This window comes from Paramisgurnus dabryanus, chromosome 22 (assembly GCF_030506205.2).
Source record: "Paramisgurnus dabryanus chromosome 22, PD_genome_1.1, whole genome shotgun sequence".
Classification (NCBI taxonomy): Eukaryota; Metazoa; Chordata; class Actinopteri; order Cypriniformes; family Cobitidae; genus Paramisgurnus; species Paramisgurnus dabryanus.
In genome coordinates, this window is record NC_133358.1 from 15,707,929 (window position 1) to 15,733,163 (window position 25,235).

The following is a 25,235-nucleotide window of genomic DNA, read 5'->3' on the forward strand; positions in this document are numbered from 1 at the left end:
TTGCACCTTTAACAATTCAATGTTTATTGTGATAGGCCTGGAGCACATATTAAAGTGTTTAAATGCCCTAAAATAAGTAGGTAGATCATTATGTTTTGAAACAGAGCTTTAGGATAATGTAATATTCAATTTAGTTGCAGAGATGTAAGCAGATTACTCTCTATTTGCTCTCTGCAGGAGGGGTTTGACAGGCACGACTGTTAACATGTTATGACACTTCTGAAAGCCGCCGTGCTTTGCTTCTGATGACTTTAGACATGCATCTTTGCAGAGAAAGTGAGAGAGAGAAAACATAGAGAAAGGGATGATATAGGAGAGGTAGAAAATGAGGATGAGTTGGTAGATAAGGAAAGAGAGGATGGTGCAATAGTCTTTTGTTGTTTCCTGTGGCTGTTCGGTGTTTGTACAGCTCTTAAGCCAGATTTATAGTCGTGCGTAAGTTCTACGCTATCCATAGCCTGTGCGTAGCTCTGCGTAGCCTGACGTGCACATCGCAAGATTTTAACAGCACGTCAGATCTACGCGGACCACAAGCGCTGTGATTGGTCTACCAGAACCCCTTCCGTCAGGTAAAAAAAACTGCTTCATAGGTATTTCCGTTTGCAACGGTGAAAACAAAGATGAGCCAAGTTGAGGAGTGATTTTACTCAGACTGCAACAAAAGTCGTTGTTTATTTACTTCCGTCATTGCTGGTCTTCTCAAAACATACACAACAAGTTGCTGTTTCTTCTTCGTTTGTGGGTGAACTTGCCAAGCTTCTTCTTCATTGACGTTTGCGCTGCTACTTTGGTTACACGCATGGTTACTGCCTATCAGCTGTCTGCACGTGTGTTTGCAGGTTGACGCAGACCACGATGCAAAAGTATAAATAAAAAACGATGTTTTTATCTACATACACCGCGGGTCCCCTTACACAAGTCGCCAACATGTTTCTACAGTGGACAAACCGTTTTACAGCGCATGTTGCGTCCCTTAAGTTGTCTCAGAAAATGTCATGTTTGTCCTATGACAGCTACCAAATGTGTTTTGAAATTGAGGGGTAAGCTTTTGGTTGCAATTCGCAATCTCACCACTAGATTCTGCTAAAATTTACACACACCACCTAAGGTCAAATGCGTAAAACAGGTTAGTAGTCATGCCCCTAACTGCTGATTGGCTATAAGTGTGTTTTTATAAAAAAAAACCACCTTTAAAGGATGTTGTAGTATTCACATAATGCCTGTCAGTAAAAACAAACAGTTTTCAACCACATGAAGTGTGTAAGTTGGACAATATTGTTGCTCTTCCATTCCTACTTTTGTTTTATTTTATGTGGATGATGAAGCTAAATTGGAATTGGCTAGACGTGGAAATACAGTAAATGGAACACATCAACCTGAAAGCATGTCGACTACTGGCTGGCACAAGTTGAAAACTATTTGGAGTCGTATGGAATTCACTGGAAATCAAGGTTGTGAGGAATCTTTTCATTTGGAATTTTTTACCTCTTGACTTAAATTGAAGTCATGGATGATGAAGAGGAAGAAGGTGGTTCTGTGGCACAAATTGGAACTCTTAGAGGCAAAATGGCAGTATGTACCCCGAAAATAAATGAATTGAAAGGACTGTGTAAAACAAATAAAAATTCTGACAATGTGAAAACACATTGCTCTGCAAAACTTGGATAAAATTCATAGTCGGCCACAATCAATAATGTCAAAACAAGAAAAGGCACTAAAAATGGGTTTAATCCAAAAATGTTGTACTTCCAGGTTTCTAATTTGAGACTAAATTATGGTTGAAAGATCAAAAGGATCAGAATCCAATTGAAGTAGGAAAGAATATCTAACATTAAAGATACATTAACATCTGCCTTCGAGAGAATTTCTTCTTCCAAATTGTTAAGTAAAATGTCCTTGTTATTTTATCATATAGTACTTAATGAACATTTGGACACCTGAAGTGCAGTTCAGGATATTGATGATGTCAGTTCATCACCTCATTTCTTGCAGACAGCAGCTCAATGCACTTAGCGCTCAAATGTGATTTAGCCTAATAAGCTTTGCAAAGTCTCGCCAATGAGGTGTGAAATCCGGACTTTATCAAAAAATGCTAAATGAGTTTTTAAATACTTTATTGCTTCCTGCCAACAGGACAGAGGGCTCCAGCTGTAATTGTCAAGCAACTCCAGAAGAAACACATTGACTTTGATGAGCTGAACTTTACGAATCAAATTAGCTCCTGGAAATCTGTGTGTGTGTGTGTGTGTGTGTCGGAAGTGCGGTCAATGTGGAGAAAACAGTGATTTCATAACCCATAATATGCCTTGGTACATGAGGAAAGAAGCAGCGACTAATCGTTGTTTTGCAAATGAGGTAATTATTTCGGGTTAATGGACTGAAATCCTTAAAGCCAGGAGGCCCCGCTGTCTCAAAAAGACTGCTGCACTTCTTAAGAGGGAGTGCAAGGTTTATTATGACTCATTTATATTTCAATCAAGAAAACAACTCATTAACATTCATTTGAATAATGCACAGTTCCAAGTGGTACAAATTATATTATATCAGACAATTATAATTACTGAGCAGCCGTTTCAATTGCCAGTTATGATGTGCGTGTACATTTTAAAAAGCGGAATATTTTGATTTGAGTAAATCTGGCTGAATCGCTTTAAATAAAAGCGTGGTATGTTTTTATACCAAATATATTTAATAAAGAACATGCACACACACACACAATAATAATCCACCCTAAATGACTATGTCCAATCCCTCTTATTCCCCCTCATTGGCTCCGTATCCGTGGAGACGCTTCTTTCCCAGCGCTCTTTGAAGTCTTCCTTCGGGCTCCTTTCAAATATCACCCATTTTGTGGAAGCAATTGAATTTTCCTTGGCAGTGCTGTATTAAACATTATCCCTGCCAGATGCATTGACATTCTGAATGTGGCGCTCCAAGTTTTGTTCTGTTCTTCCCAAACTCCAGCCCTGTTTCCCAAAGCACAGTTGGGGTTAAATTGGCATTGTGTCTGTTTCACAGTACAGCATTGGATTCAGTGAATACTCTATTACAGGTTTTTAAGTTCTTTACTCAGAGCTGTACAATGATATTTTTAACATCAAAAAGCAAATGGCCAAATCTGGTTTTCTGGCAGAAAGGACAGGGCTTGGGCCTTTAGAGATCAGATTACAGAAACCACTTTGGATAATGCAGTGACATGTTTAATAACCACAGTCTATATCCATGTCCTTTGGCAATGATGTCTTTACTAATACTAATAGTTTACAAGTTGAATACAATGCAGATGCACTTGTCCATAACATAGCTGGATGCTCACCAAAACTCACCTTCAACAAAATGAACCAAATGGCAATGTTATTGAGACTGAAGTCCAAACCAAATGACGGAGTGTGAAAATCCTGAAACTAATGCTTGCTACTGTAATACTAAATGCATTTTCCATTTAAAGCATTTAAAGAACAAATCCTCCTAAATGAACTTGGCACGAAACACATCTTATACCAAAGTCTTATTTAAACACACCAATGCTGCATCTGAAATCGCATACTGTGACAGTACTGAATTAGATAACGAAAATAACTACCTTCCGGTAGCGCCGCCATCTTAGACTCCTCTGTATTCAGGAGAGAGTATTAGTGTAGTGTACGCACTTTTCTTAGTGACGTATGACAAATTCGGAGGGCGGGGGCACAGAGCAGCAGCAGAGTAACCTCCGTAGGCTGCATAAGCTCTCATCCTGAATGCGGACGCGACTAAGATGGCGGCGCTACCGGAAGGTATTTATTTTCGTTAATAAAGTTTTAAATATGGATATTTCTACAACAAAATTGCGCGGATTACTAAAATATCCGAAAATGTGTTTGTCTGAAAAACTATGGACATATGCAACTCTGACAGCTTGGGGGTGAGTAAATCATGGGTTTAACATCATTTTTGGCCGAACTATCCCTTTAAATTCTACTACTTCTGCCCATATTAAGTTTCTGCATGAGAGCGCCCTCTGTCTTTTGGATGTAGCTGCGATTTTTACCCTAATTCATAACGCCTCTATAACTGCTAAATCCGTGTGCGCTTGCCCGACAGCAATAAATACAGTTTTAAGGTGAGTTCGACTTTATGCGGCGCCGCCGCCGTAAAAACCGCAGGCGTTTGACATCAAAGTAATGTGAGAATGATTGATAAGCAAACTCCTCTGTATGATTTCTCGATTCGCTCTCGCGGTGCTTTGATATCATTCACATGTTGGTTCTTGCAGTGCCTCATGAAGTTAAAGAAGCCTAGATGAACAGCATTCAAATCTATGCAGCTGACCCACTTTGAGTGATGCTGAAAGCAGCTATCACGTCCTTTTCCTGCTTAGCAAAAGCAGCATGCAAAGACAGTTCAGCACATGATGCAGGTATTTTAAACTAATGCATTTAAAAAATAATCTTAGCTTTGTTCTGTTTATCAACATCATTTCAGGACAGATTAAACTTGAGCGCTGCTGACTCTGTTTAGACACTTTGAATGGGTGTGCACGATAGCATTGCGTGCGGAGCTGACTATCAAAATAGTCAAGTTAAAAAAGTTTGTATTTAAAGTCAAACATCAAAAAAAAAAAAAAATTGGCGTTATTGTGGATATTTAAAGTATAAAAAGGTATTGAAATACATATGAATGTATCCATTGTCTCATAGATAACTTTATACTGTATATTGGTTCAGTAAGGGGCTGATCACACCAAACGCGTTTATGACAGTTGTAGACGCCTTTTTTGAATGATACTCTATGGGCAGGGAGCGTTTGCGCGCTTTTTATGTGCGCTGAATGCCTTGCGGTTTTTGCCGCCGGCCGCAGCACGAACTTTTGAAGGAGCGCTGAGCGGAAAGCGCCCAATGTAATTTGTGTCTTTCCATTGTCCAATCGAATGAGGGGAGAGGCGGGCCTTTCATTGTGGTGACGGAGGTTTACAGTTGCTTTGATTTCTTACAGGGTAGGAAAACACTTTCTCAGATTATTCTGAAAATTAGAGGGGTGTGAGGGGCCTCCAACATAAATTTGCCTAGGGCCTCCAAATATCTAGAACCGACCCTGCTATCAACTCATCTTCTTTAAAAGAGCTCAAGTTTCAAAGTGCTCATGCCATTGTTTGGGAACTATGTAACTGTCTCCAGTGTGTGTCTGTGTGTATGTACTGGAAGAGTGAGTTAAAACCATCATAAAGTATCCCAGCATCCTTCACTGCAGTAAGCCGGCTGCCATAGAGATTGTAACGCTCCAGTAAAGAGCAGGCAGCAGTAAGGTAAGGCTGATCCCTGCTCAGACAATGAAGTGAAGATGACTCCTAAGTGTGTGTGTATGTGTCCATCATATAAATATCCTCCTCTTCTGCTCAAGTTCATACCTGACAGCTTGAATCTCCAGTGATATCAGAGAAAGTGTCACAAAGTCTTTACTGATGGCTTGGATGTTGGATCTTATGAATGGCAGATTTTTCCACATACAACATCTTAGTGACATATTTTGTGTTGTCTATTGCAATAAGATACAAGATGATGTTCACATGAGACTACAATGTCAACAGCCATTCATGAGCGGTATATCACACATTTATTCATATATTCTTCAAGCTCAGAATGTCCCAGACAATAATACTTAAAGCTTTGTTACTTTCTGGCCATCTGGCATTTCAGTATGGAGATAAAGGTTAGGATTTTTCAAAAGGGTTTACACTGCACGGTGGGTCTTCTTTATAAGTACAGTTTGAGCATTCAGACCCGGAACTTGATGTCAGACTAACAAGTGGATATGGTACTTAAGGCTAGTGCTGTGTTGTAAGTCACGACTGAAGGGGTTTGCTTCATGCCTAACAATAACAACGCCCTTCAGCTGAGATCCCACGATACATAAATGGTAGTTTCATGTCATGACTTAACAAATGGATTCAAACACAATACAAATGTTAAAACAAAAACATATTTATCAACACAACTTTCATGAAGTAAAATCACTAAGGGCCAGTGCCCAGTTGCATGAAAGCCGTTAAGCTAAAAAATCCCTTAGATTTAAGATTAAGGGTACCCTTTAAAGAGCACCTATGGTCTAATTTACTTTTTTACATTTCCTTTGGTGTGTAAGTGTGTATTAGTATATAAATAAACAATGATGCAAATTATCGTCATCAATGTATATCTCTTTTCTTTGACTACAACAAACACACAAATTGTAGGCAAGAGTTTACTTCCTGGGCCTGTTGACGTGGACAAGACCGACATTATCATAATTCCTCCTGCTTTGGACTGTAAGTTAACTCCTGTTAGCATTGCATTGTGACCGAATCTTTCAAACATGGTAAGGAGCGTCACATTTCCTGCTGACGTCAGAGGTTTTCAGGCCAATCACAATGTACAGATTAGCTGGCCAATCAGAAAGACTTTCAGAAATGTACGGTATGTGGAAAATAATGAACCAAGCAAACACATTGTATTATACCAAATACACAAAATAACATTGTTTTTAGCAATGAAATAGGTGCTCTATAATGAAACATGGGTTGCAAAAAAAAACCTAAGCGTACAAAACCATAAGGCTGTCAATAAGTATTTACCCTTAAATGCTCAAGTATTCCCTTAAATTCTGCTATGCGTTGCTACAAAGTCCTTAGTACCCATTTTACCTTAAAAATTAAGGGACCATAAAAGGTCCCTTAACATCACACACAATGGCTGATTTTATGGTCATTTAAGAAAAGGATGTACCGATGCGCATTTCTAACGATCGAAATAATCCCTTGGAGAAAAGTGATGTGCACTTATTAGGAGAATATCGGTTTGATCGTCAGTCAATCCAAACTGCTTCAAGTTTTAATTACTTTGAGGCTTTTTACATGCAGTACTTTACAGTCTGTTATTTGCAACGGTTCATTGTACAAAAATCCAACGTCTGTTAAGCTGAGTGCATTGATTTTTTTACGCCATGAGATTTTGTAACTATAGCAACCGCATCTCCATTGCCCTGTTTTGACAGAAACTACCACATCAACACTAAGGTAAGGGTGACAGTTAATACGTTTGTTGCAAAACTTTAAAGAAATCCCTTCCCTCAGGGATGTTTTTTCCTTCAAGGAAAACCCTCATGCAACATGGCACAGATGTACTAAACAGGGTAAATTAACGTGAGAGATGCAAGTGATCTATTAAGGTCTGATGAGCTAGAGTTTACCACCACAGATATGCTAACAGACCCATAGTACACTGAAAAGGACCCAAGGACAAAAATTAAGGTTCACAAGAAGTTTTGAAACAACTTGTATTGTGTGACTTTTCCATATACTGTTTTGACAACTCTAGCAAATTAAAATAAAGAGGTTGGCAAACAATATTTTTGAATGATATGTTACTCTGGCATTCCAAATAAATTGATATGTGTGGAAAAAATCCTCTCCCTTCTACCATACGCTCTCTGATCTCTACGATGCCTCCTTCTAGCAGCAACAATTGCAGTCATTTCGAGCACAAAGATAAGACATATTTGTCTTCGGCGTTAAAGGTACAATTTGTAAGATATTTGCAGTAAAATATCCAAAAACCACTAGTTCGGTGTTATATATTTTTTCCAGCTGATTACTAACAATATCTATAATGAACTACTTGTAAATTGTGAGAAAATTGCTGACCTAAACAGTGACACAGGGCAGTGCAGTCGCCTGTAAATGACGTTAATATTTACTTTAACCTTTGTTACTGCCTTTACTGACGTAAAAACCACATGACAACAGTGTCGTGGACAAATGCGGAAGTGATCGCGTCTGTCGGGCCACTCGCTTTTTTATGGTATGTTTGTTCATCTGAACACTTAATTCTGTGCTGTGGTAACAAACCATCGTATTGGACTAATACTGTGACATCTATGACTAACAATTGCGTTTTGAACATTACCTGAAACCTTACATAATGAAAAAAAAAAATGTCATCAAACACAACATTTATAAAACTTGATTACTTTACCTCATGTGTAACATGATTTCTCGTTCCCGTCTGATTGATGGCCATCAGCGTTTGAGTTAAAGACAACAAATCCCATCAGTCTACACTACTTCAGAGCGTCATTAATCTACGTCATTGTTATTGATTTGATCTGGGCCCATCTATACAAATTGCATCTTTAAATAATGCCACAAATACTAGTATTTTCACAAATGCAAACCTTAGTAATCTGAAAAGGAAACTCCCACAAATGCATATGCAATAATCACAGCCGCTAAATTAACTATTCAGTGCTTATTATCCAGTGCACGTCTTTAGTTAATCATGACAGTCGCTATTAAACGGCAAAATTATGATTTGCGATGGCGGTAGCTGTTAGTAAATCTGGCCCTAAAAGTCTTCCTTCCGCTGAAAAAAAATTGTTCCTGACCGACTATCAACATCAAACGAAAGGGTACGGTGATTCACAAAGTCGATGGGTGATAGATGTTTTATCGCAGTTATAGCTGTTTTATCGCAAATAAAATACAAATATTGACCAATCAGAATCAAGGACTGGAACTAACCGCTTTATTAGCTTGTTGTATAAAAGCACTGGCACAATTTCAGTTGTATTATTGGTTTGTGTCTTACCACAATGTGATTACCTGCAATCGTACGTATTGGGCAATAAGACAGTCTTGCTTGTTTGCTTATGGCTTATTATATTGTATATCTATTTGGCATATGTGGGAGGCTGTTTAGGTCTGCAGTGCTTTGAGCAAATTTTTGGGCACAACAGCTGCTCCGCCACCAAATCTTTCAGAGTTTCAGAGGCAGTAATAAAAGTGATATAGAGCGTGTCTGTGTGTGTGTGTGTGTGTGTGTGTGTGTGCGTGCGCGCCCCCAGATTAAATACTGAAATAAATTTATGCTGTACCCGAGTCCTAGATCAGTAAAATTATAAACCATGAATATGTTCCAGTTTCTAGAGAATGAATGATTACAGACACACGAACATCTGCTTTAGCTAACTTTGATTTAATAGTTGTGTAACTTCTTAATTAATATTATTTAATTTATATCACATCTAATGTAATACATGTTAAAGTAACCAACTGGAATCTATAGAGACTGGTAGTGTGTATGATGAAATCCTTATATTACTAGGTCCCCCGTCTATGAATATATTATAAAAAAAATATTAATGTAATTATACTCCTATACACACTTATACTGTATAAGATCTTGCCTCAAAAAAAACTTTTATTAAATATGACACAAACTCACCTGCTTTATTCTCTCTTTTTAATCATTCTTTTCCTCCGTGTGTTTAATTCTTCCCTCTTGTCCTCCATGCAGGATGTCTGTCTCACTAAAATATAAAAATATACAGAAAACACAAAGTACATAATGAAAAAAAGCTAGCAAAGCTTTCCCATAAATGGCCACATTATAGGGCTGTCAAATTTTAATTCGAATTTCGAATATTCGTCGAATGTAAAAAAAATATGCATATTCGAACGTAAAACTTTGCATTCGAATTTTACCTGTGTCAGGAAGCTCACGCAACGTGATGATGACGTAACTGACGCGGATTGTTATACAGAGCGCGGCTCAGCCAACCATGCGGAGCAAGCCAGCGTTATTCATTTGAAAAATAGCAAGAAATGACAGTGGGGATTACGAGTCGGACAGAATACATATTAAAAAGGCTGTGTGATGCTTCTTTGGTTTTTGGAGCATCAACTGGAATTCATCCGCAAAGTGAAACTAGCTGAGATGACAGAATTATTGTCGTCTGCTTTTAAATGCAGTTTTAAAGTTTAAAATAACTGATCAACACGAAAGTGCCATAATTCAGCTGCTTGTTTAGCAACATTAAAACCATATGTGCATCTACAGAGTCCACACCGCATATGAGAGAGTTGCAATGTAACGCCGCGGTGGCTTTATTTTTATAACTGACTGGAAACTTGACTTTCACCTGGACATTTGATATGCAAGTTTTTCATCAACATTATCTGCGTGAAATATAAACATGATGATCATCTGCCATCTCGACTGTTTCAGCACGTCCTCTATTAATTACGGAGAGTCTGCTTTATTAACGGCTTCGCTCTGCGCGTAAGTTAAACATTTCTGTTCTGTACTTTATTACTCGCATATATTTCTACATATTTTCAACCAAGGAACACACAAAATATAATATAAGTTGCTGTGAATAGCGTTTAAGCTTGACAAAATTTAAATGACTAATGATCTTTCCCACTTATTTTGGCTTAAATAAAGATTCATTCGTTTTCATACTTTATTAGAAACACGTAAATTTATCTACTTATATATTATATAAAATGCCCTATATTAATATGCGTTGTCTATGTATGGCATTCGTTTCGTACATTTACAGGTGCACAAATATACTGGTTAATTTTGATTTCATTAAGACACCGTGTGCTCTGTATTGACTGAGGCTCTGTACATTTTTTTGTAAATTGAATTAATGTATGGTACATAAAATTATTTGTAAATGTATTCATGGATAGTTTCTTGACTATGTTTGTGTTAATAGCCTACACACGCTGGCTGTTGAGGCATTTTGCACTTTTGTTCCTTTGCATATGATTTTAAGAAATTATGTTTAATTTATTAGTGTTTATAACATTCGTTTTAACAAAAAATATGCTGTGCATGATTTGTTTATATTATTGGGGCTTTGTGCTGCGCCCTCTTGTGGGCTTTTAGGAGTATTTTCTCCAAGATAAAGTAGGTCTTTATAATTCGAATATAATTCGAATTTTATTATTTTTCAAGGACGAATTTCGAATTTACTTGTTCAGCCATTTTGACAGCCCTAGGCCACAAGCATAATTTCAAAGCTATTATGAATGTGAACAAGTGCCATTTCGACCAATATCATAATAAAATATGGGGGAAATGCAATGTTTTCTCCTAAATAAAAAATGCCATTTTCACTGGGCAAATGTGCTTGTTTTCAGCAAGTTAATGTAACATGCAGATGTAAGAGATTTTTTACCCCATCAATCCCTTAAAATTAAATTTTTTGTAACTTGTTGATTTTATACATTATGTGTTCAGGTTGATTCATTCATATTAACACTTTCTAATTCAATTAAACTGCTTTATGTAAGCAATAAAGTACAAGAGGCTGTGTTGTGTAGTGGAATTAATCACGGCTGAAGGGTTTTGTTATGCGTGACCCAAAGTTTATCACAACAAATAAGTCATATAAATAAGATTTGAGATATTACTACTCTAATATTTGTCACAGTAACAGCTACTGTACTGTATCGGTCTAGATATGTTAAGCTTATAATGGGCTCTAACCATCTGAATACTTTTTACCATGATATTTTGATAAAGTGGGATAAAGAGAACTAGATCTAGTCTCGCAGAATAGAGTATTTTAAAGGTGCAGTGTGTAATTTTTAGAAGGATCTTTTGTCATAAATGGAAAATAATATGCAAAAATATATTATCAGGAGTATATAAAGACCTTTTTATAATAAACCGTTATGTTTTTATTACTGGTCCCCTTACGTAGAAGTCGTCATTTTGTGCCGGACATGTTTCTACAGAAGCCCTTAACAGACAAACGTTTTTACTAAGTTGTCTCTGACGATGACATGTTTGTCCGGTGGTGGCTACTGTAGTTTCTCTGTGCGTTTCAAAAGCGAGAGGTGGGCAGTGGACTGAGCAGTTGGTTGCAATTCGCAACCTCACCACTAGATACTGCTAAAATTTACACCCTGCACCTTTAAAGGAATATTCCACTTTTATAAAAAAAATCCCCCATGTCATCCAAGATGTTGATGTCTTTGATCAGTCGAGAAGACGTTTTTTTAGGAAAACATTCTAAGATTTTTCTCAATTTAATAGACTTTATTGGACCTCAACAATTTACAGTTTCAATGCAGTTTAAAATTGCCGTTTCCATGCAGACTCAAAGGTTTTAAAACGATCCCAAACGAGGCATAAGGGTCTTATCTAACGTAAAAATCCTCATTATCGGCAAGAAAAATAAAAAACACTTTTAAACCACAACTTCTTGTCTTACACTAGCGGTGTGACACGCCATCGTGACCTTGCATATTACGTAATCACATCGAAAGGTCACGCATGACGTATGTCGAACTACCGCTCCAGTGTTTACTGGAGTGTGGAGATGTCTTTGTATCAGTTTATTATTTAAAATGGTCTGCAAGTGTGTGTTTCACATATGTAACGCATAACTTTCGACGTCATTAAGTAATGCGTAAGGTCATGCTGGCACGTACATGGCTGGTGCAAGACAAGAAGCTGTGGTTTAAAAGTGCATATTTCTATTTTTATTGCCGAAAATGATGATCGAAAACGAAGACCCTTATGCATCGGGTTGAGATCGTTTAAAGCCCTTTGAAGCTGCATTGAAACAATTTTTAACTGTTGGGGTCCAATAAAGTCTATTAAATTGAAAAAAATCCTGGAATGTTTTCCTCTAAAAACTTACATTTCTTCTCAGTTGAACAAAGACATCAACATCTTGTATGACATGGGGGTGAGTAAATTATCTAGATTTTTTATGAAAGTGGAGTAATCCTTTAAAGGGATAGTTTATCCAAAAAATGAAAATTCTGTTATTATTTACTCACCCTCCTGTTATATCTTTATAAATTGCTTTGTTCTAATGAACACAAAGGAAGATATTTTGAGAAATCATACTGATCAGCCCCATTGACATCCATAGAAAAAATAATACTATAGAAGTCAATGGGGCTTCTGATTGGTTTGTTACAAATATTCCTCAAAATATCTTCCTTTGTGTTCATCAGCAAAAATAAATGTATACAGGTCTGAAACAACAAAACATTTGAAAGACTTACACTAAACAGTCTATTTGCTCTACGCAATGGCTTTTTTATGATCCTACACACCATTTAAATGATTTACACAACATATAAGTGATTCATGGAGCTCTTTCAAAGTACCAAGGACTTAAATGTGGGTTTGTTTGTGTGTTTGTATTTTACTCCTCTAAGCAAGAAGATGAGATGTTTACATCAAATGCCTCTCAGACACGAAGTCATTTTTTAGTGACCTAAAGCTGCTCAGCCAGCTGAGAAGTCCATGAATAAATTTGAGGAGCTTTTGAACAATCGAACAGCCCTGACTGTTTCAACAATTTCAGTTCTCTTTATTAATGTAACATTCACGTATGTGTGTGTGAGTGAAGGCTATCTTTGGCCTATGATTGAACACTAACAAAATCAAAGCAACAATCTGACAGTTCGGCTTCCAAACGCACTCACCAGGGACAGAAGTGAGGGGTTAACATGAAAGCAAAAGACAGCCATAAAGTGAGTAGTATACACATCATCTAAAGATGAAGTACTGAGAAACCTATCATTGTGGAACATGAAATGTTTCTGCTTCCACCTGCACTTGAATTCTCTTTGTTATGACAACTTGACATAAACCAATACATCATCACTTGTCATAAATCTGTCATAAACATGACATAGCAGAATAATGCTTAAGTTAACTTAATAATGCTTCTTAACTTAAGAAACTACCTAGCTTTATGGGTTAAGATTACATTAAACTGTCATTTAAATATCATTAAGTGTTAAAATTATATAAAATAATTTTAAATACCCTAAAAGACACGTCAAAATATTATACTTTATGTATGTTCACAATATATAAAAAACAGACAGCTAACAGAACTTGTTCTTCTTCACACAGAGGGTTCTGAAATTTTGACATAGAAGAAAAAAATGAACAAAACATTTTATTAATTAATTTATTAAACTGTTTTTCAGCGATATGGACACCATGTGCATGGCTTAACCCATTATTGTACTGTTTTAATTTAATTTTAGGTGAATCGGTCTCCAAATGCAATAAAATATAATTTAAGCTATTTTAATTATTATTATTATTAAATTATTGATTTTTTGCTAAACACATGGAGGAAACTTAAAAAAACATTTATGAAGAATATTCATGATGTTGTTATAAAACTATTTGACAGAGTATTAACACTTAATGACATTTAAATGACAAATTATATTTGTACCACTGTAGTTGAGGTCAAGAAAAATATTCATGACGCTGTTATAAAACTTTTTTTGACATTTTAATGACAAATTCAATTTGTATGACTGGTAAAAAGTGGTCAGTTATGTTGTCTTGGTAATGTCAAGTTGTCATGATGATAAGTTATGATGTAGTCGGGCCGACTACTAAAACACACTTGTAGCCAATCAGCGGTAAGGGACGTGTCTACTAACCGACATCCCGCAGGGTTACGTATGTGTGGGGCGGGTCTATCAAAAGAAGGTCCAGATTCTATTGAGGTAGGGGCGTGTTTGTTTAAGTGATTTCAAATATCAACATTGGCTTTCAAACATTGTGCACTCTGCCTTTAATGACAGTTGTCATAAATGTGCATAAAATCACTTGTGTAGCTCAGTTGGTAGAGCATTGGGCTGGCAGTGCAAAAGTTATGGGTTCGATCCCCAGGAATCACGCATGATAAAATGGTATGGATTGAATGCAACATAATTCGCTTTGTAAAAGTGCCTGCCAAACGCATAGAATGCAATGTGACAGCAGGTGTGAATGGGGGATGTTTGGTGATCCCAAGATGTTTTCGCCAGATGGTAGGTGTAGTTTGTTTGGGATATTGGTGACATTTATAAAGGATTATGGATGGCCAGAAAAGTCACTTTGCTTCTGAAAAAAAAACCCATTTAAAACATGGAAGGGTGTCTGTCTATCTCTCTGTGTCTGTCTGTCTCATGTTTGGTGTCTTCTTTCTTTTATTCCTTGCGCTCACCCTGCTGTTGGGTGAGATTTCAATTTCACGCTCAGCTGGGACACATCATACACTCCAGCTTCACAGCTCCCCGCCAGCACGCTGTGGGCTCCCACCAACAACTTCAATCAACATCAACAACACATGGTATGCACGGAAAGATGAACACCTATTTATATGCATATGGCCATTATACACGCTAGGTGGCTGATGGGATCCCACTAACAGGGTGATGAGAGGAAGGCTTGAAATAATTTTAAGGACCATGACAGGTCATACTGCCAATAAAAACTCAAATGGTTTTAATTCCTAATTTGCACACCTCAAATATACAAACAAATATAAGTACACTTAACCTAAACCTTGAAATATACCCTTATCCAACATTACTCAAGCTTTTTAGTTTAATGCATGATTTCTCTCATTGTATGTTGCTTTGGATTAAAGCGACAAACATAGTAATACAGCTGTGAATATAAAATAACAGCTAAAGTTAAACTGGAAGACGATCTTCGATATTGCTTAATATTCTCTTTCCTCTGGACCAGACTGCAACATTATGATTAAAACTGTTGATCCCAAACAACACATCATCGTCATTATAATCATCATAACACTAATGTCCATTTATTTCTCCAAGCCAGCTCAGGCATTCAAATGTCCCCACATCCATTTTTAAAGTTCACCCTCACCCTATCCCCTCCGAGGTCAGACCACAGATACGCTCTTGATGAATGTGTTTTTAATGAGGACTGCGAACTTTAGCTTTGCCCTCGGACCAAAGTGAAGATTAAATTTAGTGTCTGAAGAGCTGGTCACTGCATTACTGACCCCTGTGAATTAGTTATAAAAACTCACTCCTATGCTGTGACACTTTCACGCTCATTCATATTCATCATCTACTCGTGAATTATGCATTTGTAGGCAAAAAAGAGAAAATGGCTGTGACCTATACAAGCCAAACAGAGATTTAAAAAGAGAGAAAGTGTGATAGAGAATCACAAGGAAGTCTTATATAAGTATCTCAGGGATGTGGAGTAATATATCTTCATGATCGAGTTGTCTGTTTACCATGCATCAGAAATCACAAAATCTGCAGTACAACAGGAACAAGAGATTACGGTATGATACAGTGTATGCCAATGCAATTCTACAAAATAAAAAATGCAGGGATATTTTAAGTTCAATCAACCCAGAAATGTTTATATTTAACCCAACAGTGGGTTAAAAACAACCCAACATATTTTGGAGTGCGCCAGAGCGATTTGAAGAAAATAACTAAACTTACATAAAAGTTGTTTCTCTAGGCAAATTTAGCTACATTTTACAGAAGCAGAAACAACTCTAATATTTTTATATAAGTTATACTTTAACATCTTTAGTGTAATAATTGAAAATGCGTATTTCTGTATATTTCTGATAAGTTTGGCATTTTATCTCATATATTTTGTTACTTTTATTGAGAAATAAATACTTTTAAATCCAAAAACATCGTTCTTGTAACTTAACAATACCTCTGAAGAGACTTTTGATACCGCTTTTAGATACTAGCCAAGGAACGCCCATCAAGCGCGTGCGTGTAGCTCGGTGTCGCTCACTTTTGTAGCTAATGTGACTGTAGGGTAAAGCTGCAAACGTTGGCGACAGAAAGTGGGCGAGTCCAGCCACGCGACAAAGTCGAGAACAGTTTAACTTTATGCAAATGACGAGCGACTTTCGGGATTGTCAACCAATGAGAGTGAAGCAGTAGAGTTCAGATCATCCGCTTTCATAATTTACTGAGGAGACGCCTCCTAACAACCTTATTGAAAGAGACTATCAAAAATATTTTTTTTAAATAAAAGTTTAGTTTCCTAATAAAATAAATTAAAATGTATGGCGCAACTATAATAAAACAGTAATTTCAAACCTTTAAAAGTAAACCTTTAGATTAAAATATCTTTTAATCAGTGCTATAAATATTAAAAACACATTAAAACTGTACTTATCTTGTTGTAATCATTTATTACAACTTAACAAAAGTCTTTTATTCACAGATATTATTGTTTAAGCCAGAAAGTGTTTAGGGATCATGCAGAAATAGCCGTTTCTTATCAGGGAAATAAGCCCTGACAGTGTGATCAGTATCAGGCTTATACTGCCTGTACATTAACCCACTTATTGCACGAACATTTACCTCATAAGTAAGGTAAAGAACATTAAATATTGATTTGAAATATTTTATTTGCTCATTTTTAATGAATGCAGATCTTCCGCGAGGAAAACCTTCGGTTTTGTGATAAGACAAGACGTTCAAATGTCACGAACACACTGTTTGGTTTAATAATTTGTAAATATAATGTTCTTAAAGGACATATTTATATAGAATTTTTGTGTGATATTAAACCGTACCTGTCGAAATGATTTGCAGCATTCTGGTTATGGTGTTTTGAGCGGTTGTTATCTCGGAATAGCAAACCTGCAAATGTTGCGACTGACCAATCAGAATCAAGCATTCCAACGATCCGTGTAATAAGAGAGTTTATTTTTAGGAACGTGGGACCAAAAGTGCCTATACCAATCTAATGTCTGGCCTGCCCTTTTTGTTCCTGGACCTTTCTAACCTCATTTTTCTCTCTCTGCCACCAACTGACCCATATCTACAACAGTCAGCATCCTCGAGGATTATGGGTGATAAGCACACACATGCACACTGAACGTGCATACACACAAACACAGGTTTTAGTGATTGTCTCTGCTGTGCACTTTTAAAGAGGATTACTGAGGCCGTGAAAATGCAGTAAATTAGTAACAAAATGGGACTGGATTTAGATTTCAGGCCAGCCGGTGCTAAACAGGAAAGAAAGGGAAATATAAAGGTCATCCAGGACTAGGTTTCCTTTAGATTTCACAAGACATCCGAGTAAAGAGCTCAGTTACAGCATGTGGACTCTTTTCAGATGTATAAGATTCAGGAACACCTACAATCTCAGGGCACAGAGAGAATACAATTCAATATCTGTCAGGACTCTGGGGACACACAATGACTTGGCTTTCTTTCTCAAAGTTGTAGTGTTCAGTGTACGGCCGCTGCCGGATGGGTGTGCGATCATGCGGAAAGCTGAGCAGCCTAAAATTCTGATATCGAGCACTATGGTGGTTACTACAGAGGCTTGAGAAAAAGGTTCAAGATCCTGGGGCATTTGGAAAGGGCTAAGCTCACTGCTGAGCAAGCAGAAATAGGGCTGAGGGGAAATTTGCAAGTGAAATGCAGGGCGTTCCCGGCACTGCAATGTGGATTTGTTTAGCAGTGACCAAGCCACATACAAGAGCAAACACATGGCAAACACTATGCTTTGTGTCTGTCAGACAAATGGTCAAAAAGCTGTCAATGGGGCAGTACCCTTTAAAAAAGAGATATGTATACATTTGGTACCATTATGTACCTCTACTTTCTATTGCTGGGGTGGTACCCTCAAAGGTTAACTTTTGTACCTTTATGGATATACAACACATTGAAATGAAAACCTTTTGGGGTTCAATATTATACCCTAGGACCTATTGTGTACCTTAAAGGACAAGTTTGGTATTTTAAACTTAAAGCTCTGTTTTTAGATTGTTTATAATGAAATAGAACGATTTTGACGGAAATTTGGACATATGATTCTGGCCCGAGAATTTTTGGGTGTTTGTTGTATCAACCCCCACCGTTACAATGGCTGCATAGGTGCACTGGAGCAATCCTTCCTAAAATGCATTAAACTTTTGTTTACAAAGACGTGAAACTCACAGAGTGGTCAGGGATGTTCACTGATACGCTCACAGAAAAATCGCTGCAAAAGATACTTTCCAACAGGTTTTATCGTAGTTTTTGTCCAACTCCATTGACTTGTATTAGATGTGCTGTGAGGTACGGTATTACTTCGTGCCGGGAACTTTGTTTGTATTTTTGCGATTGGCAAAGGTGGATTATCGCCCCCAACTGGGCTGGAGTGTCTATTATTCAAGCTCTCAACGGAAGAATACACGGGTGTGAGGCGTTTGGAAAAATAGGTCCACAAGTTTACAACGAATGGTAAAACAGCTGTTGGAAAGCATCTTTTGCAGCGATTTTTGTGTGAGCATATCAGTGAACACCCTTGACCACTCGGTGAGTTTCACGTCTTTGTAAACGAAAGTTTAATGCATTTTAGGAAGGTTTGTCTGATACATCAAACACCCGAAAATTCTCGGCCAGCATCGCATGTCCAAATTTCAGTCAAAACCGTTCTATTTCATCATAAACAATCTGAAAACAGGGCATTAAGTGTAAAATACCGAACTTGTCCTTTAAAGAACAATTTTGTACCAGTTAAATATTAGGGGTTACAAAACAGTTAATTGTACCTTTAATGGCATACAATAGATCAAATGGACAGTAATGTACCCAATCAGGTACAAAGTTGTATTATGTTTAGTATACCTGTAAAGGTACAAAATGAAACCTTAGGGTACCAGCCCAGTGACAGAAAAGGTACATTTTGTACCTTGATTTCTGACAGTGTAGGGACTGACATATCTTAAATATTGGACTCTTTGACCATTTTAACCACCAAGATCACGCCAGCAACCACAAAGCAATGCAATAAACACTACTCCAAGCCCCCTAGCAATAACATAGCATCATCCTAGCAGGTACGCCAATTCCCCAGCATCACAGGGGTGACATCTGCATTGGCAAGCTCGAATATCATTTTCTTTAGAACTACAAAATATGAAATTTCTGCTATCTCTGTTCATAATATAAACAAACCCTTCCTTACATTTCAAAGAGAAGCATGTGGTAGGCCAGAAACCTTGAGGCTAAAAGATGTGATTGGACCCATATCTAAAGAATGCACACAGATGTATACACACACATATACATGCTGATCAAACTACATTTAACTATCTTGTTTGAATGCAGTATAATATATGTACAGACACATTCAGAATACAAAGCCTATTGTTCATGATCCACTGCTTGCTATTCTTTAAACATGCACACAAAAGAGAAACCATACAAACAAACAAACAAACAAATAGAATTGGTATGCTGTTGTATAAAAACTGTAGAGCTGAAGCACTCTCATGTAAATCAGGGCAAATCAAGTTTGCACCAGAATGAAAATCAGATGTGGCCACAGACACAAATACTTTATATCATCAGAAACCAAGGGGTTTTATATGAAAAACGATAGTAATAAATCTGTATTGTAATTGCATCACAGGTGTACAGTATTTAAAGTATATGAGAAAGAGAAAAAAATGATCACATGATGCTTTTGAAGTTTATTTTTATTTATTTATTTTTTAGTAGAAAGTAGCAGAGAAATAGTAGACAGAGGGGATGTGAGGGGAGTTCCACACGGGTAAAAACACAAATGTGTATGTATGGGCAATATACACTCACCTAAAGGATTATTAGAAACACCATACTAATACCGTGTTTGACCCCCTTTCACCTTCAGAACTGCCTTAATTCTATGTGTCACTGATTCAACAAGGTGCTGAAAGCATTCTTTATAAATGTTGGCCCATGTTGATATGATAGCACCTTGCAGTTAATAGAGATTTGTGGGATGCACATCCAGGGCACAAAGCTCCCGATCCACCACATCCCAAAGATGCTCTATTGGGTTGAGATCTGGTGACTGTGGGGGCCATTTTAGTACAGTGAACTCATTGTCATGTTCAAGAAACCAATTTGAAATGATTCGAGCTTTGTGTCATGGTGCATTATCCTACTGAAAGTAGCCATTAGAGGATGGGTACATGGTGGTCATAAAGGGATGGACATGGTCAGAAACAATGCTCAGGTAGGCCGTGACATTTAAATGATACCCAATTGGCACTAAGGGGCCTAAAGTGTGCCAAGAAAACATCCCCCACACAATTAACAAGGCATGATGAATCCATGTTCTCATTCTGTTTACGCCAAATTCTGACTCTACCATCTGAATGTCTCAACAGAAATCGAGACTCATCAGACCAGACAACATTTTTCCAGTCTTCAACTGTCCAATTTTGGTGAGCTTGTGCAAATTGTTGCCTCTTTTTCCTATTTGTAGTGGAGATGAGTGGTACCCGGTGGGGTCTTCTGCTGTTGTAGCCCATCCGCCTCAAGGTTGTGCGTGTTGTGGCTTCACAAATGCTTTGCAGCATACCTCGGTTCTAACAAATGGTTATTTCAGTCAAAGTTGCTCTTCCATCAGCTTGAATCAGTCGGCCCATTCTTCTCTGTCCTCTAGCATCAACAAGGCATTTTCGCCCACAGGACTGCCGCATACTGGATGTTTTTCCCTTTTTACACTATTCTTTGTAAACCCTAGAAATGGTTGTGCGTGAAAATCCCAGTAACTGAGCAGATTGTGAAATACTCAGACCGGCCCGTCTGTCACCAACAACCATGCCACGCTCAAAATTGCTTAAATCCTTTGTTTCCCATTCTGACATTCAGTTTGGAGTTCAGGAGATTGTCTTGACCAGGACCACACCCCTAAATGCATTGAAGCAACTGCCATATGATTGGTTGATTAGATAATTGTATTAATGAGAAATTGAACAGGTGTTCCTAATAATCCTTTAGGTGAGTGTATAATGTATCATTTTTAACGCCAAATACCCACATAACACCATGTACCCACCAAACAAATTAAAATCTGTTATAACATATTAAAAAAGTGTTTAATATCTATGGTTCCTAGCATGTAAATCGTCCTTGTACTATTTTCCTCATCCCCCAGGCAAGACTCTTACCATGTCTTGTTTCTTCTACGTTTTCTGGCTCTTCTGTTTTTGATGTTAGATCAGGTGTATCTTCTCTCAGGCTAACCGGCTTAAATTAAACCTCCCGCCTCATGTTATTTTAACTATCCTGCTTTCCTAAGTACACTCGTAAGACACACACACACACATGCTTTCAAATACATTTCCAATATATAATTCCTGCAAGATCAACACTCAAAATGCAGGAAGTGTATTTAAATGTATAATGTATATTAAATGTATTTATTCACTATGCTGTTTATTCACGCCCCAGATAGAGTCCACTAAAACTTTCAAATGATATTTAAAATATAAATAGTCATTTGTAAAATTGCGGTATGAACTTTATACGCAGAAAAGCACAAATTTATAAACTCAAGAAACACGATAAACAAATAACCAGCAGCAAATAATGCGTGCCTTGATGTTAAATAAATATTATTATAGTCATAGTCATTTGCAACTTGTGATGTTATAACATCAACAACTGCTTGGCTAGAACAAAATTTTCTTATGCCAAGAAGTTAATTCAGTTTAACCCCAATTATGCTCTGTGGTGAATAACTTTAAATGCATTAGGTTTGAAAAATGCTTGTAATTTCTTTGTGCAGTGACTTTATTTTATGTTGTGGCATTTATGTTGTAATGCACTCTTGTGTGGTGAAATTCTGTTGTGTGGTATTGTGGCTTATTGGTTACTGCACATACATGCCATCTGTGTGAATGAGATAAGAGAAAACCATAAGCCTCTTAGATTTAAAGCAGTTATTATGATCCAGTGAGTGCTGTGGTGGTTTGTATGCATACATCGAGGATATTTCTATCTATTACTAACCACAGAATCAATAAACACAATTGTGTTTCAGTGCCAATGTCATTTCTGGTGGTTTTTTAGTCCATATCCTGGAGGGCGGCTGGCGTACGTGACATTTTAATGAGATTAAGACATCCAAATTTATTAAAGTAATTGCCATATCTCATTACAGCGAAACCACTATGCACCAGTGACAGGGATCCTGCTTTATTAATGATGATTGGATCATGACATATTTTTCATCAAATAATCTCTAAAGCTACTGGCTTTGTACGGTACAGCTATGCTATTTTGAAAAAAAAAATACACTATTTCAACATAAGATCATGCAATATGTAACTATTTTACTAACTATTCATTTATTAATATTATGTACAATATAATTCGTACATTTTTTATATGGTCTGTCTTTGCTCCTGTGACGTTGGGGTTAGGAGTAAGCTCTATTCAAGTTTTTTTTTTTTTTTTCAAAAAATCATAAAACGGTTTACAATATTGAGTGTGATGCCTCAAAAGTGCTTGATCTTTGGATGCTAAAAGAGACTTTAGCCTGACCTTTAATCTGACCTTAAGCCTGCTGATTACTAAAGATCACGAGTGGAAAGGTTAGAGATTGTGATTGTGTGTGCGTGCTTGTGCGCTCACACGTGCATGTGAAAATGATTCAGTATGCAACATTTATGAGTCACCTGGTGTCATATTTTATTAAATAAAAGTATGCTTAGAAATCAACATTGCTCAACAGAACAGAAACAACCACAGGCCAAGCAGCATATATTTTCTCGAACGTAACAGATACAAAATTAAAAATATAAAAAATAATTAATTATTCGGTACATATTATCGAATATAACAAACATATCTTGATTAATTTATTGTTGTTTATAACAGAAAAGGTAAACTAACGTGCATTGCACTGTGGGATATAAAGTAGCAGATCATTGGGTACTCCATGCATTATTTGCATATTGTGGATGGTATATATTGCATATACTGTATATTGGTATAGTATGATAGTGAAGATTGTGACTGATACAGTGGCAAACCTCGCAGACTCAAACACACATCACCCACATAAGCATCAATGCTCAACAGGTTTAAAGCTTATGTCTTGTTAAAGCACAGCTCTGACAAATGAGTGTCTTTATGAGTAGAGAACAGAGATTATAAAAATTCAATGAACACCAATGCGATTGGTTAACAATGAACCATCTAAAAGAAGAAGATGGTGCTATAAAATCAAAATTAAACGAAGAATAAAATATAAAAAAGACAATCAGTCTTTTTCACAGACAGGATATTAAAACTGAATCTCTTCCAGAGTTTCCCACTCAGCAGCTTTCCTCATGCTGAGCATCCGGGGTAAAGCAGCGGCGTATGTGCAAACTACTGAACAGAAAGAGTCAGTTATCATCAGAAGACACTGACCTGAAAATGTCTTCATGCTGGCTTACAGCCCAGCGCGCTGCAGTCAGCCCTTCTTTATAAACAAGATTACAAAATGGATTAACTGCCGTTTGTTAATCCATTCCAAGTGTATCAGTCTTGCCGGGCTGATTCTGCGTAAATGTAGCTTTTAAACAACCATGCTGTCCGAGCTCACAACCTGCTACCATACATTTAATCTACACAATATTACTACATGCATACATCTCTGTCGCTAACTGAATCACTGATGTTGAATGGAGAGGGAATATAAGGATCGATGTGATTCTTTTTTTAAACTTTCCATCTGTTTATTTGCAGGATGCTGACAAAGACGCATTTGTTGGTGTAGGGGTAACTTTTCTCTGAAAACAAACAAGGGTAAATAATAATAGATGAAAAAGGCAGGGGCAATGAGTCATCACAGTATAATTGTCACTTTAGAAGTTAATTTATGGTTGTTTTATTGAACATAAGCCCATTGAACCAACATGATTTCACAAAGCATTTTTCTGTGGCATTGTCACGGATCTCTGCATTTTTCCGTGGCCTTACCACGGACTTTCTTTCCATGTCATTGTTATGTAATTTTAGGTAAATCTAACCATAAACCGAAGCGACAATGGTAAGAAAATAGGGCAAAACAGTTAAGTAACCAATCCGTGACAAATACACGGAAAAGAAAGTCCATGGAACGGCCACGGAAAAATGCTGAGATCCGTGACAATGCCACGGAAAAATTAGGAAAATATTCTGTGACTATACTACGTAAATTCATGAGATCAGGTTGCATTGAACATAAGCTACAATCCATGCTGAGTTTGTTCAAAGTTTAGTTTTGGTACGATTAGGTATGGCTCCTAGATTCTTTTAACAGTATTTTTAATTGTAGGTGTATCTACACATACAGGATCTCTTTGGCCATCACAGCTTAGCCTTGTTTGTAAAGCAATCCTCTCCAAAATGCAGGGAACAAACATAAAGCCATTCACAACTATGTTGCTATCCGGGTAAAATGAAATGCATCCACTGTTGTCTTAAGAAAGGGTTACTTGGAAAGCTAAACAAGTTTCTCATCTCCTAACACCCAAAGACAGCCTTTTTTGTCAAACCATCTTGATATAAAACCAAGTTGTCGCGTGCCATGCATTGATAGTAGTGTTGTCACGATACCAACATTTCAGTACTTGGTACTGATACCAGTACAAATTTACGGTTCTCTGTACCATTTTCGGTACCAAAGCAAAACACAAAAACATGCAAATTGCTCATTAGTTCCGGGTAGACCCGCTTGGACCCGGTACTTTTGACAACACTACGACGGAGCAATGCTAAGCACGTTCTCGCTCTCACTTTGATTGACGTGCAGGCGTGGGGAAGGGCCTATTAAAGGAATATGGGGTCAATCAATTGTAACAGGTACACATGTTCGAAAAAAACTTTCTGAAACTTGTAAGAAAGAGGA

General features: G+C 37.2%; 1 protein-coding gene across 4 annotated transcripts in view; it reads right to left on the reverse strand.

The window, feature by feature from the left end:
• Positions 1–25,235, reverse strand: part of dlgap1b (discs, large (Drosophila) homolog-associated protein 1b) — a 116,227-nt gene that overhangs the window by 70,132 nt on the left and 20,860 nt on the right. For all 4 annotated transcript variants that reach the window (XM_065294920.2, XM_065294919.2, XM_065294921.2 and 1 more), the window contains exon 2: positions 9,237–9,321. The gene's annotated coding sequence lies outside the window, so the exon portion shown is untranslated. The remainder of the gene's footprint in view (positions 1–9,236; positions 9,322–25,235) is intronic.